This window comes from Lissotriton vulgaris, unplaced genomic scaffold (assembly GCF_964263255.1).
Source record: "Lissotriton vulgaris unplaced genomic scaffold, aLisVul1.2 SCAFFOLD_811, whole genome shotgun sequence".
NCBI lineage: Eukaryota > Metazoa > Chordata > Amphibia > Caudata > Salamandridae > Lissotriton > Lissotriton vulgaris.
Genome location: NW_028252708.1, coordinates 334,571 through 346,813, shown reverse-complemented (window position 1 = coordinate 346,813; position 12,243 = coordinate 334,571). Strand labels below are relative to the sequence as shown.

The window sequence follows — 12,243 nt, the reverse complement described above, 5'->3', positions numbered from 1 at the left end:
TGTTGGAGGCAGTCAAGAGGATTGTTAGGAAGTACAGGTGGCTGCTACGATAAACTTCTGCTTCAAATCAGGACATCCTGGCACAAGGAGTGTGGTCAAGCAAGTAAAACTGAGTAGAGAGGCTCCCAAGAGGCTGACAGAATATCTGAGCGAACTTGAAAACAGATCCAACCAAGCTAATCAAGTTATTAGGTCAGTGTAAATGGGATAACAATAGCTCAGGCACTCCACAATCTGGCATGTCTGGCAGAGTGCCAGAAAGAAGCTATTACTCCAGAAAGCCCACCTGAGTCCCAATTGAAGAATGAAAAATAAACTCAGGAGGATTTGTAGTCATGTGCTAAAATGTTTTATAGTTTGACCAAAGTAAAATGGAATTTTCAGAGCCAGATGCAAAGAATTACACTTGGACTAACCTCAACACAGCACCCCACCCAAACAAAACCATCCTGACCACTGAGGGTGTTGGTGGCAGCACCATGTTAAGGGGCTATTTTGTATCTGCAGGGACTTGAGATCTTTTCAGGACAGGAGGGAAAATGAATGGAGTAAAGTATAGACAAATTCTCTCAGTTGGCCTCTGTAAGAAAATTAAAACATTAACGAAGTTCACGTTTTTAGCAAGAGAATGATGCAAAGAAGGTAGTCAAATTTTCATTTTAATAGCCAAGAAACAAAAAGGGGCACACGTTTGAGTGGCCCAATTAAAGCCTGGTCCTCAGGTCATGCCCCTGCATACTGCTGGACCAGTCCTGCAATGGGGAAAAATCAAACAGTCAAACATGGGTGGTGACGAGCCCTTTCCTACCAGACAGATTTAATAGCCGACAGATTTAATAGCCAGCATTTACGCAACTGGGTCTAGACTTATCCGAGTGATACTATTTCAGGTACACAGTTTTAGTGTATTTTCATTGAGAAAACATTTTCCCACTAAACGCTGACAAATCCTCATATAAATGGACTCGGAGAGAAGCACAAGTTACTACTTGTGTAACAATATATCTGTAAGAGACATTAGTTAGTGATAGATTCCTTACCTTAGAGTATCCCCAGGTGTCAGACTGGATCCGGCAATTTTGCATAGCAGTACCCTTACGCGTCGGTAGACGTCTTCTGCGGCTCCACGTCCGTCGTCGGCGCCGTGATGACGTCGTTGGAGTACTTAGACACCGCCTCCGCGTGCTGACGTCAGTTCTTAGACACAGCTTTTCTGCGCCAAAAATGCAGAGCCATGATAAAAACCAACACTGGTGCCATGAAACTAGGGCCCTGAAGGGGATGACCGTAACCCTAGATATCGGTTCGCAGAACGGGGAGGATGGGTGGGTCGGTAAGGAATCTATCACTAACTAATGTCTCTTACAGATATATCGTTACACAAGTAGTAACTTGTGTATCTGAAAAAGACACGTTAGTGATAGATTCCTTACCTTAGAATAGATACCCCAGAATACCAACCCTGGTGGTGGGTCTGCAAACCAATAATCACACCAGAAAGTCCTGGAGGACGGAACGGCCAAAGAAGCCATGCCTCCGGACTTGGCTGTCCAGGCAGTAGTGTCTTGCGAACGTGTGCAGCAAGGCCCACGTAGCTGCCTGACAAATGTCCTGCAAGGGGACTCCTCGGCCCAGGGCAGTAGTAGTCGCCGTGGCCCGAGTGGAATGGGCCCTCAGCCCTACAAGAGGTTCCTTTTTAGCCATAGAGTAGCACGCTTGGATGCACAACACGATCCACCGAGAGATGGTCCGTTTGTGCACCGCCCGTCCTTTCTTAGCGCCAACGTAACCAACAAAGAGTTGGTCATCCACCCGGAACTGGCGTGTGCGATCCAGATAGTATGAGAGTGCACGTTTTGGGTCCAGACGGTGGAGCCTCTCCTCCTCTTTCGAGGGATGCAGAGGCGGAAAGAAGGTGGGCAAAGTGATGGACTGACCCGATGTGGAAGGCTGTGACTACCCTGGGCAGGAAAGAGGGTTTTGTCCGCATCACAACCTTGTCCGGGTGGACAGAAAGGAAAGGAGGTTTAGAGGATAGAGCCTGGAGCTCATTCACCCTCCTGGCAGAGGTGATGGCAACCAGGAAAGCAGTCTTCATAGTAAAAAGACGGAGAGGACAGTTCTGAAACGGCTCAAAGGGAGCGCACATCAGAAAAGTAAGAACCAGGTTTAAGTCCCACTGAGGCATCACAAAGGGAACAGGTGGAAATGTGTGTGTGATGCCCTTCAGAAAACGATTTACAATAGGGGACTTGAACAAAGATGGCTGTTCAGGCAGCCTTAGAAAGGCTGAAAGGGCAGAAAGGTAGCCCTTGATAGTGCCCAGAGCAGAGCCCTGCTGGGCAAGAGAAAGAAGGAAGAGAAGAACCTCAGAAAAGGGGCAGAGAGAGGATCCACAGCCTTTGCTGTGCACCATGCCATAAATCTGTTCCACCTGCAGGGGTATACCGACTTTGTGGAGGGACGCCTGGCTGCCAGAATGATATTACAGACTTCAGGAGGCAAGTCAAATTGTCTCAACTGTCGTCGTTTAATCTCCAAGCTTGTAGGTGGAGACTGGACAGAAGGTCCTCCCGAAGAGGCAGACGAATCGGGGGATCGACTGACATACTGAGTAGCTCGGGATACCAGTACCATAGTGCCCAGTCCGGAACCACAAGGATCACTTGGGCCCTGTCGCGTTTGATCTTCTTCAACACTCTGGGCAGAAGTGGTATAGGCGGAAAGGCGTACAACAGACCGCGACTCCACTCGCGACGAAAAGCGTCTCCGAGCGAGTGCCGCCTTGGAAATTCCAACGCGCAGAACTGATGACATTGCGCGTTCTCTTCTGTGGCAATTAGAACTAACCAAGGCTCTCCCCACTGCTGAAAGAGGCCTTGTGCCACGTCCGAGTTCAGATGCCATTTGTGATCCATCATGCACAGACGGCTGAGTTCGTGCTCCCTGGCGTGCTCCGGTTGGGGAAGGGAGAGGGATCTGCCACTGACCCAATCGCGGTCCGTGAGCCACCACTGCAGCTGTCTCGCAGTGCCCTCCGAGATCAGGACATGGTCGGACAGGTTGCCCTAATGCTGGGCCCAATGAAACTTCATGTCCCACTGCAGAGCCCGCATCCGCCAACGGGCGTGACGCACCAGAAGGATGCAGGAAGCCATCAGCCCCAGAAGCCGCAGCGTCAACCTGACCGAGACTTGGGATAAAGGCTGAAAGATTGGAATCAGAGCCTGAATATCCCGAACCCGCTGCTCGGGGGGAAAAACCCGAAACTGCGCAGAGTCGAGAACCGCTCCTATGAAGAGGAGCTTTTGAGAGGGACACAGGTGTGACTTCGGCACGTTGATGGAGAACCGCAGAAGGTGCAGGAGATCCGCCGTCGTCTGGAAGTGGCTGACGACTGTCTGGGGCGAGCGCGCCTTCAACAACCAGTCGTCGAGGTAGGGGAAGACTGAAACCCCTAACCTGCGCAGATGAGCTGCGACCACCGCCATCACTTTCGTGAACACCCGTGGGGCGCTGGTAAGGCCGAAGGTGAGCACGGTAAACTGAAAGTGCTCGTGGCCTACCGTGAACCGCAGCTAGCGCCGGTGGGCCGGCAGGACGGGGATGTGGAAATAAGCGTCCTGCAAGTCCAACGCTACCATCCAGTCTCCTGGGTCCAGGGCAGCTAAGACCTGAGCCAGTGTCAGCATTTTGAACTTCTCCTTCCGGAGGAAGCCGTTGACGTTCCTCAGATCCAAGATAGCAGCCTGTAGATCAGGCAGTCCTGTCGACGCTTAAGAAACACGCTATACTGCATCCCGATAAGGCCACGCCCCCGCCGGTTCGGTTTCCTACATTAAAGATAGGGAGCCTTAACACTCGCTCGCTCCACTGCCATCACTTAGAGATCTACAGCATGCTTCAGGATAGTGACATCGATATCCTGACTCTCTCAGAGACCTGGACGGGCGAGAACTCAATGCCGGATATAATCGCCGCTCTCCCAAGCGGATATGATGTGATGTGGCACAACCGCCCAGGTGGCGCCCGGGGAGGCGGGGTAGCTATCTTCTATAGGAAGACCCTGTTAGTTGAAAAGTTATTATCTGAGACAATTGATCTGACGGATGTGATTGGGGTAAAGGTCACTGTGCACGATGTGTGCTGGGTGATCCTGTCAGTCTACCGTCCGCCCAATTCAACTCCACTCTTCAATGATCTATTCTGCCCTATTATATCCGATTTATGTTCCAGATATATGAAAATCCTGGTAACTGGAGATTTCAATTTACATTGGGATAAACCCAACTGGGACTTACCCACGCGCCAGCTGGACACTTTAATGTCTGCGGTGGGTTTTAAACAAATTGTACATGTTCCCACACACGAAAAAGGTCACACTCTTGACCTCGTGTGGACCACAGATGCCAGTCTAACCCTTATAGACGTAGCCCCTTGCGTCGGGTCTGACCATCACCTGATATCCTGTGAGGCCCGCATTAAAGGCTGTATCACCAGCTGTCCGCCTGGTATTAGGAAAACCCGGAAATGGGCCGAGGTTGATCTAGCATCCCTGACTAAAGCGCTCCCGGCAATATCCCAGGCCACTGATCTGGAATGTAGCTTGGATTGTGAATACTCTGATCTTACCGGGAGCATGACCCGGGCCTTTGATCAAATAGCGCCGGTGAGACTACAGCAAATAAAGCGATCCGGTAAAGGAGCTCCTTGGTTTACGCCAGCCTTAAGGGAAACAAAAAGAAAGCTCAGAGCTCTAGAAAGAGTATGGAGGAAAACCAAACAGGACTCTGACAGGAAATGCTATAAAGCTTCCCTTCAACAATATAAAAACTTGATGACCCAAGCTAAAGCGGACCACTTCGAGTCCCGCCTAAGTCAGGCAGCGAATATTCAGAAAGAGACCTTTAAAATATTGGCAGAGTTGAGCAAAAAAAACGACAATTCTAGGGCTCCTATGGATTGCAACACCTTTCAGGCCTACTTTTTAGAGAAGGTGAAGCTCATCATCCAGGAGATAAAGATTGGGGTGGGATCAGGGACTGCTATAACATCAGCATCTGAGATTGTGACCGATTGCTCCCTTGAAATATTCCCAGAGATGGATGCATTGATCCTAGAACAACTGATGAGGAAAATCAAATCTGGTTCCCCAGCTGACCCGTGCCCACCTGAGATCTTCCGTGTGGCGCGCCCCTTGCTGGAGGAGCGTATCATCTCCCTCCTCAATAGATCTTTAGACACGGGGTACTTACCGGCTGAACTGAAGGAGGCGCGTGTAAGACCTTTATTGAAAAAGCCTGGATCTGATCCGGCGATGTTAAAGAACTATAGACCTATTTCCCAGTTGCCCTTCCTTTCTAAAGTTCTTGAGCAGCATATACTAAAGTCCCTGTCCCTCTATTTGGAAACTCACCATCTACTCCACGAGCGACAGGCAGGTTTTCGTGCTCATCACAGTACCGAGTTGGTGATGCTATCGGTGTTGGATGAGCTAAGAGGCATGGCTGACTCCAAGAAACCGAGCGCCCTGATTTTGCTGGACCTATCAGCGGCGTTCGATACTGTCAGCCATGCCTTGCTTTTGGACAGACTGAGGGACTTTGGGATTAAGGGCCAGGCCTTTCAATGGTTGCAATCATTCCTTACAGGAAGGACCCAAAAGATACAACTGGGGGACGAAACATCTGAGGTGGGGATTTTAGAGTGCGGGGTGCAACAGGGGTCCGCCCTGTCCCCGCTTCTATTTAACCTCTACCTGCAACCATTGATTGCTTCTCTGGCCACTATGGGCTGTAAAGTCTATAACTACGCGGACGACACGCAACTGCTGTTAAGTGTCGATGACACCACGGCCGCGCAACTCCAAACTCAGAACATCTTGCGGTTCACAGTGCAATGGATGACAGATAATCTGTTAAAAATCAACCCTGACAAGACCGAGGTACTAGTGATTCCATCCACTGCCTCACCTTGGGGTGATCTCTATTGGCCTACAGAGCTGGGCCCGGCTCCAAAACCAAGCTCGTCTGTAAAGAGCTTGGGGATCAAACTGGATGACGATCTGTCAATGGCCCCTCAGATCTCTGTGGTTGTGGGAAGTTGCACGAACATCATTAGGCAACTGCGGAAGTTAACTCCCGTCCTCTCACAATCCATGATGCGATCAATAGTAACGGCCACCATCATCTCCAGAATTGATTACGGGAATGCCCTGTACCTTGGCTTACCGAAAACTCTGACCAGTAGACTCCAGGTCATAATGAATGACGCTGCCCGGTTGATTTTCAGATTACCGAGGAGATCTAAAGCTACTCCCCTACTACAAAGCTTGCACTGGCTCCCCATCAAAGAAAGAGTGGAATTTAAGAACTTATGCACGGCCCATAGGGCAATTTATGGGAAAGCCCCATCTTACATCAAAGATCGTCTGCAACTTTATTGCCCCACGAGAACACTTCGATCCTCAGACTCCCAACTACTGGTCTGCCCCCGCTACAGGCTAGTGACCAAGGGAGGGAGAGCCTTCTCAGTGCTAGTCCCTCAGCTATGGAACAGGTTGCCGGAGGCCCTGCGTCGGGAAGGGAACCTACTACGTTTCAGGAAGAGCCTAAAAACATTCTTGTTCAGACAAAGTATGAGCACAGTGTAATCCCATCTTGCTAAGTTATTGTTACTACCATCTTTCCTGGCGCTTAGAGGCCTGCAGGTGATTAGGCGCGCTATAAAATCCCATTAACAATAACAATAACAATAGGGCGTAGGCCCCCTTTGCCCTTCTTGGGTACCAGGAAGTAGTGGGAGTAGCAACCACACCCTACTTCTGGCCCAGGAACGCGCTCGATAGCCCCTTTAGCCAAGAGGTCCGTAACTTCCTCCTGTAGGAGCCGCAAGTGATCCCCCGATACGCGGTGGTATTGCGGTGGCATGGCTGGAGGGGTCGTCTCGAAGGGGAGGGAGTAGCCCCTTCGGACGATTTGCAGCACCCACCTGTCCGATATGACAGTGTGCCAGTGGGAGTGGTGATGGCGAACCCTGTCCCCCACTGGCGTCACATGGTCCTGAAAGCACGGACTAGGAGGGTTTTGAGGCGGATGCTGCGGGGGAAGGTGTGGACTGGCCTCGCCAGTGTCCCCGACCGCCTCCATGGCGATTTCCACGGCCGCCACCGCGTTGTATGTTAGTCTGCGGTGCGTGGTTGGCAGCACGTGTGGGGGCGCCCCTTCCTTGGCCACGAAAGGAGCGAAAGGCACCCATTTGCTGGCGCGGGGCCGAGAGGCCCAAGGACTTGGCCGTAGCCCTGGAGTCCTTAAAGCGTTCAAGCGCATGGTCTGCCTTGTTGCCAAAGAGGCGACGGCCATCAAGCGGCATGTCCATCAGTGTATTCTGGACATCCGCTGAAAAGTTGGCGGACCTCAACCAGGCGTGGCGACGAATCGCCACCGTCGTTGCCATCGCTCTGCCCAGTGAGTCGGTGGTATCCAGCCCACACCGGATGGAGAAACGTGCCGCATCTCGACCCTCCGCAAGGGCTTGGGCGAGTTTAGCCTTAACCTCTGCCGGGCATTGTGGCAGCATGTCCACGACTGTGTCCCACAGGGAGTGGGTGTAATGGCCCAAGAGGCATGCGGTGTTGGAAGACCGCAGTCCCAAACTAAGCGCCATGAAACCGCTGGTGTACGTGCGCTGTATAAATAATTTTAAATAGAAAATAGAAATAGAAACTAAGGGAGGAGAATATTTTCTTTACATAATTCTCATACCTCTTGGATTCCCGATCAGGCGGAGCCGACGGGAATGCGGTCTGCGAATTAGAGGCCTGGATGACCAGGCTTTCAGGGGTGGGGTGGGTGGACAGGAAACAAGGGTCGCCCTGAGCCGGGCGGTGGCGTCTGGCCAAGTTCCTATCTACAGGCTGACCTGTAGCGGGCCTGGACCAAGTGCCCAAAAGAACGTCAGTCAAGGCCTCATTAAATGGTAGCAGAGGCTCGGTTGAGCTTGATTGCGGTTTAAGGACCTCAGTGAGGAGATTAGTCCTCACGGCCGCGACAGGGAGCTCAAGGCCCAAGGCCTTGGCTGCCCGCGTCAACACCACACTGAAGGTTGCCCCCTCCTCCGTAGCCACGCTAGGAGGCGAGACAAAACCAGTGTCTGGCGAGGTGTCCAGACCACTGGCATCCCCAAGTCCACCTGTCCAGTCCTCCTGGGACTGACACTCACGTGTCAGAAGGTCCTCAGACCCCTCCCAATACTCCTCCTCATCACCCATCTCCTGGTACTCAGGGTTGACAAATGATGGGGCCGGTTAATTGAAGTAGAACTTCCCAAGCGGCGTCGAGAGTGACGCCCAGCAGCGCTGCTCCGGCGCCGGAACCGGATCGAGGGAGGTATTGGGGACGGCGCCGAAGGTGACACCTGTGGAACCGGCACCGGTGAGGTCGTCAGGTCGACCGTCGACGATCCGGAAGCGGATCCAGTGGGGCCCTGCGGCGCCGGGCTCTGTGGCGCCGGCGGCGTCAGGGCCGAAGCACCCGCCGGCGTTAGGGCCGAAGAACCCGACCCGCTAGGGCCCCCAGACGGGTCCGCTGGGACCGAAGGCGCAGCGGAACCCGCCGGAGGAGTGAGGGACCTCATGGCCATGAGGAAGCGCTCGATCTCCTCCGGCGTTGCTTGCTGACCAGGGACCGAAGGGTATGGGGCAAGTCGCGACGCCCGCGACTCCGACGGAGCCGCGTGGGGGGTGTCACCCCAAACCCCTGGCCGCGTCGGGGGAGTCGGAAGAGCGATGACGTCTCTTCGACTTCTTGTGCTTACCTGACGACGACTTCGAACCTGAGAAGTGGTGTCGACTCCCGGAGCTGTGATGGCTCCGCCCCCGCGACCGGTCCCTCGACCTCCGTCCGGAACGGGACCTCTCACGGCGCGGGGCCGACTGCCGGAGCACGAGCCGCTTGCGGGACCGCTCCCGCCTAGCTTTCGAGGTTAAGGCCCAACAGTCGGAGTAGGCCTTGTCGTCCTGATCGGCGCCGAGACAGTGGAGGCACCGACGGTGAGGGTCGGTGACCGACATCAGTCGGTCGCAGTCCCCAAACGGCTTGAAACCTGGCATCCCTAGGCACCGATCTGAGTTGAAGACTCAAAAAAATTACCAAAAAGATCTCAAAAAAGTTTTGTCAAAAAGTGACTAAGGTACCACTTTTTCTGGATCTGCGCTGCTGGCGCGGAAAAAATAATAACTGACGTCAGCACGCGGAGGCGGCGTCTAAGTACTCCGACAACGTAATCACGGCGCCCACGACGGACGCGGAGCGGCAGACGACGCCTACCGACGCGCAAGGGTACTGCTACGCAAACATTTCCGGATCCAGCCTGACGCCTGGGGATATTCTACGGTAAGGAATCTAATACTAACCTGTTTCTTCCAGATACATAACACAATGTACACTTTCTGTAGGCTAAGCATGATCGCCAACTTCCCATTCTAAAATTGTAGGCAAGCGACAGCGGTCGTTTTGCCTGCACCAGTTGCCTCTTGAGGTGGGGAAGCACCTGAAAGCAATACATTCAAACTTACCTTCACCTCATGAGTAGGTTGTCAGACCAGAGACCCTGGTAATGACAGGTGTGGGTTCTCCTACAAGGCGACTGCTGCTACATTTCACACTACATTCCTAACTGGCAGGAATAAGATTCAAGCGGGTATGCATCATATACAAAGATACACACAATTAATGCCCGGATTATCTCACTGCCTCTTTTAACCTCTCTGGTGGCAACAAGATTGCAAGCAATATCAAAAGTTTTAGACTCACAACACAAACATTCAATTCCAGCAGAGCAATCACACCTTCCTTCCGCAGCAGCTCCTGCTATCTTCAACTCATTACCATTGATCTAAGATGCTCTCAGGACCACCGTCAATTCTGCAAAGAACTAAAACTGTACTTGCGTAAACTCCATTTGAACACGGCTCCTTGACTGACCTCAATCAGATTTTTGATCTGTTTCCATTTAATCCTTCTTTAGTCTCCTGTTCCTCCACAGCACGCCCTTTTAGTTTCTCTCTACTCAGTCTTATACTGGAAGTTTTCACTTCTTCTGCATCTCTTTCCCCTTCCACACTCCTATGGTTGTTACTCTACCCTTGTCTTATCCCCACTTATCTCCTTACACAAACTTAATTCCTGTAGTTATACCGCCCAGCCTGATGAGACCTTCTGTCTGTATCTTTTGATTTTCCTCTTGGTTCCAATGCAGATTACACATTTCATTCTCAGAATTCATGGTTCCATTGTCTCTGCTGAGACTGTTTCTGAAATGTTACTTTACAATGAATTACCCTCTTTGGTTACTTGTTGGCTTTAGGTAACAGGCTAACATGAGCCCCAGTGTTTTCCTGTTGTACAGTGAGGTGACTCCTCCTCGGTTAACTTGTGTTGTATAAACGTAAGTCATACATAAATGACGGGGCCACGTTTCCTGTGGGAGGATACGGTTTCTTTAGCTGGACCAGAGTTGTGTGTGAATATTATGGGGCCACTAGCTCTCTGTAGATTTGGGACAGTTTTTGGAACCAAAAGCGTCCAGGCTCATATTCTGGACTTGAACCTTTTAAATCACGGGCAGGTACGCTTGTGAACCCAAGAATATGTATGATCACAGGTGAGGTTCCAGGGGTCACGGCTTTTGTCTCACTAGACGCAGGTTGTTGCTGAGCCAATTTTGTACTTCCTGCTACTGAATTTGGCTTCATAGTGGTTCACAGGTTGGCTGGTCAAGCTTCAGTAGGGCTGGCAAAGATGGGTCTTCTGCTCCAAGCGATCTTTAAGAAGCATGTCTGGGTGGCCCTTCTGCAGTTCTGTTTCTGGATGACAGGCCCATATTGTGTTTCCAATTAGGTTTGGTTCCAATATCATCCATGACTTGGGAGCTGATGGGCGCTTGAATACGCCAGGGCTGATATTCCTAAATGTATTGTTTTTAAATCATGACCTGTGGCCTCCATGGTGAACTACTTGAGCGAAGCAAATATTGTTGGTCGTTCACGACTCTCCAGGCGCAATCCGTTGGGAGGATTGTCTGCTTCAAATTTTCAGGACAGCAGGAGGAACAACCACTTGGACAGCAGAAAGAGTGAGGCAGAACACTGGATGCAGGACGATGAGATTCATTCTGTACAGGCACACGATGTGGGGACACATTGTGCAAGAACTGCACTTGGTTGAAGGTGGCTGAATCACAGAGATGTCTACAATCGCCATCACAGACATCCATCCAGGCTTTGGTTTTCACGCGGTGGCAGCAGGAAGGTAGCATTACTTCAGGAGTGCATGCATCTTTAGATCACTTGTCTGTGGCATCTCGGACAAGGGGAAAGCTTTTCATAATTAGGTTGGGAATGTGAAAGGGGGTTTTGGATGGCAGAACTTCTATTGAGAAGGGCACCTGTAAACACTCTCTGGCTGCCAGCTCTCAGATTATTCTGACTTGATCATACTAGAGAAGGAGTGTGAGAGAGAATCTAGGGCTTGTGTCTAGGGGAGCACTGTTCTCGTGTTTGAGAAGAGTCTACTGGCAGCTGCTGGTCTACAGGCAAACAGGCCGGTGTAGACATTACTGACAATGGTGGTTGGCGGTTCATGTGGGGGGTGGGTTCTATGGCTGTACACATATTACTGCAGTAAGCTCCTTGGCTTTACTGGGGTGGCAGGCTTTCCTTGAGCCCTAAAGGCCTCTGGACAATGTCTATTTGTAACCCATCACTCTGCAGTGGTTAGTATGGAGGATCACTTCACCGTGGGCATCTTAGCTGTGCGGATTCCTTCCGGTGCTCTACCATGGGTTCAAGTGGAGCTCAGTAGACCATTATCCTGCAACTCTGCAGATGTTTGCAGTCAGCTAAGTCTGAATGTCGTCTCTCTGTGCAGCGTTATTCCTTGAAGGGTCTTGGTTGGTGTTATCAAGATACCTCTGCATGAGTCTATGGTTATGAAGCAAAGAAAATGTGTCTGATTCAAATATATTCTGCATTTGACTCCTTCTGACTTGCACGTGAGATATCCATCTGACAGACGCACGCTGGAGACTTCACAATAAAGAGACCTGCTGTTAGCTGGGATTCTGCAAGGGTCTACCCTGTAACTGTACACAACTCTCAAAGTCGACTGCACTCTGTTACCCAAAGCCAAGGCACTGCAGGCGTTGTGAATACACAGCCCATGGTAAGACACCAAGTATGGTCCA

The 12,243-nt window shown here is 51.4% G+C and overlaps 1 protein-coding gene across 2 annotated transcripts in view; it reads right to left on the bottom strand.

The window, feature by feature from the left end:
* LOC147662067 (kinesin light chain 1-like) overlaps positions 1-12,243 on the bottom strand; it is a 427,072-nt gene that overhangs the window by 86,542 nt on the left and 328,287 nt on the right. The window lies entirely within an intron of this gene.